The sequence below is a fragment of the Lygodium microphyllum genome, chromosome 23 (genome assembly GCF_053477565.2).
Source record: "Lygodium microphyllum isolate KBCC chromosome 23, Lygodium_microphyllum_v1.1.10, whole genome shotgun sequence".
Taxonomy (NCBI): Eukaryota; Viridiplantae; Streptophyta; class Polypodiopsida; order Schizaeales; family Lygodiaceae; genus Lygodium; species Lygodium microphyllum.
The window spans coordinates 86,498,886-86,502,319 of NC_141157.1; positions in this window are offsets into that span (position 1 = coordinate 86,498,886).

Here is a 3,434-nt window from a genome sequence, read left to right on the forward strand (position 1 = left end):
ATCTCCTAGTTTTACTCTCTCTTACTGACTTCACTCATTTGCCCATAATGCAAACATAAAAGAAAACAAAACAATGAAATAGGAGAAATGTTCAGTAGTACCTCTTCATTGCAGTCCTAATTCTGAAGGCAAAGCCTCCATGTTGGCTTGATTCAAGGTGCATGAAGAATGGTAGCCTCTCTTGTTATTACTCATTCTTAATTTGTTCTTCCTCACTCTTGTGAGTGAAAGAGAAGAAGAAAAGATGGAAACCGAGTTGTGGATGCCTCTCCCATCCACATTGTCTGATGCTCTCTACCTTACTCTCGTTAGTGAAAGAGAAGAAAAGATGGAAACTAGGAGGAGAAGATGAGGAGGCAAAAGGCTATGCTAAGTTTGCACAACCAAGAATGTCTCTTTACATATTTTGGCCTCCCTAATGCCATAGTGATCATTTTGACTAACAAATTTCTTGGCATATAAATAGGAAAAATGAATATAAATAGTGAAATCTCCCCCTCGCTCCATGTCTCGGCCATCAAGATGACAATGGAAACAAAAGGCTAGCATGGAAGCCTTAACAAATTGTAACCTTCATCTCTCCACAACTCAAAACAAGCACTATGCTTCACATGTAGTACTATCACTTGCATCCTCCTGTAGCCCTTTGTCTAATGCCTTACTTGTTGACAAGCTTTGCACTGCATAGACTCAAATTCTTGGAGACACGAATTCTTTTTGTCATATGTGAGAGCTTGCACAATTGTGTTAAGATAGTGATCAACCTTTAATGTTAGAGGTCCCATTGTAATGGCTAAACATCACAAGCTTTTGTGAACTACCATGTTGAAAAAATGGTGGGAATGCTCATATGTTGCTGCAAGAATTGGTAAGAATGATCATAGATTGACCTTCATAATTGCTGCAAGGATGATTTGGGTTAAACACATTGACATGAAATGGCAAAACGAGTAGTTACTGTTATGGTTGTTAATGGTTTACATTTTTTTTAAATTGTTCCACTTGTTTTCTTGTGTTATGTTGACACTATCAAATCACTCAAGTGAAATATTAAAAGATTGAACAATATTCGATTGTAGTGCACCAATCAACCCTTCGAATAGGCATTCAAATCAATGGAGGATAACATCATTATGCGATGGTTGGAATCCACATTAGTAAGACATATGTAGCCATGGCCATCAGCCAATCAACAATTTTACTTGTGCTAAGTTTCAATATCAACCTTAGATGATGAATATCATCAAATGAGAGCCCCAATGCATGATAGACAGAGGCACCACCTATCAAAATAATGAGGATGTAATTATACAGGTATGGCAAGATTAACATACGAAGAAGGCTCATTAATGGGCAAGAAACTAGCTCAATGGACACATGGAATGCCATCTCTCTCTCTCTCTCTCTCTCTCTCTCTCTCTCTCTGTGTGTGCATCAGCATCTCATTAGCATCCATTTGGTGCTAAACTTTGAGTTATTTATTATTTTGCCAATGACATGAAGGGTTTGTTGGTTTATGCCAGCATTGTGTGCACGTGTTTTGGCTTATTTCAATCCCAAGGATGAACTAGTTATCATTTGCATCACTTGAAGGGTTTGTTGGCTAATCCCAACATTGTGCGCTAATTTCAATCCCAAGGATGGACCATTCATGCATTTGGCTCACACGTATGGGGGAGTCTTGGCATCCTAATACTCTTGGATTTTGAGAAAAACTTTAAGCTATTTAGAAAAGTATGTTATAAAATCATGCAAGTTGAAGGGGGTAGTGTAGTAGTACATGTAAGCTTTCTAAATGTTAAGAGTGAAGGTTTAATTATTTAATGGCCATCAATTCATTTTCAAATTGTTCATCATTCTCAAAGGTGTATATTTTGGTAATTCTTCACACATGACCTTTCCACTTAAGATTTCCTCCACCACAGCTTTTTTTGTTGTTTGAATCTTAAATGTATATTTTTATGGTTTATGAATTATATGATTTTGGATCCCCAAACATTTGTTTGAGTTTTGAATCTTATTATCTACATTTCAATGGGTTAAGAATCGTATGCTTCATGGAATGAGTTAGAAGCTATGCATCTTATTCTTGTTTATCATCATGATATATGAGAGGATGGCATATGAATGTATTGTGTGAGTATCTTATTTAAGGAACCAATTAACATCAATAAAGTAAAGACCACATGAAAACACTTGCATCCTTCATAATACGTCATTTTATATGAAACTTCATTATAAATTATCAACATGATTACACAAAAATATAGGAGGACAAAAGGAGAGATGTACAAACTAGCTTTCCATAAATGTTGTTTAAAGAAGCTTTTCACAAAGGTTTTGAAAAATATGTTGTAAGTTAAGCCTCTAAAGGGTGTATAACCAAGCTTCTATGCTATACATTGAATAGGACTCGAAGTTAGGCCAAATAATTTGAGACTAGACAACTTGAAAAATGGCAAGCTCCCCTCTACATGCATTGGTCCCGTTTGAAAGGCTTAACTAGGTTTGTTGAGGGATTTACTTACATGGACTTCATGGATAACTAGAATTGAAGATTTGAGAATAAAGAGGCCTTGTAGTTGCACACTCAAACCTACCAAACATAATCAAACTTTAGTTTATGGGGATAACAAAAAAAGCTTTATGTTTAAATAAAGCATGATTTCTTTGCAATCAAATAAATGTGCTCTAATGGAATTGGTTCAACAGGCCGAAAACCCTCACGGAGCAGTGTGAAAGTGGGTTTTTCAAAGTGGACATTTAATAAATGATATAAAATAAAATATAAATGAAAAAAAACATGCAAAATCTCGCCCGACAGGAGGAGGGTCGTTTTTTGTTTTGTGCCCCATTTTTGGATGGATTTGTGCCTCTTTAATATACACACAGAGAGAGAGAGAGAGAGAGAGAGAGAGAGAGAGAGAGAGAGAGAGAGAGAGAGAGAGAGAGAGAGAGAGAGAGAGAGAGAGAGAAGCCTGATCTATATGCCAAGAGCAAGATTTTGACTATAAGCATGTGAAATATGATCAAGAAAATGAAATTTTGATTTCTTAGTCTTTCTCTCTTCTCTCTCCTCTCTCCTCTCCCCCTTGCTATCGTTCGTACGCTTGATTCTATGAGAGAAGGGGGTGGGATTTGATGAAAGATGTTGGAGTTTCAAGGTTGATTCAAGGTAGTTCAGGCTATGGAAGAGCATGAGTGGCCTCTCAACCTTGAAATACGAGTCTCAAAAAGTGTGTTTTTATGCGTAAGTGATTATTCTACTTGTTTTATGATAGATTTTGGGTGAAATTGTTTGAAAATGGTTGTCTTTGGTTGTTACTGTTGTAATCTATCAGAGATGTTGAATAAAATAAGAAAATTTAGTCACATAATAATTTATACACAAACCCGCAAAACCCACGACTACGCGGTTTTAAGGAAAATGGTCA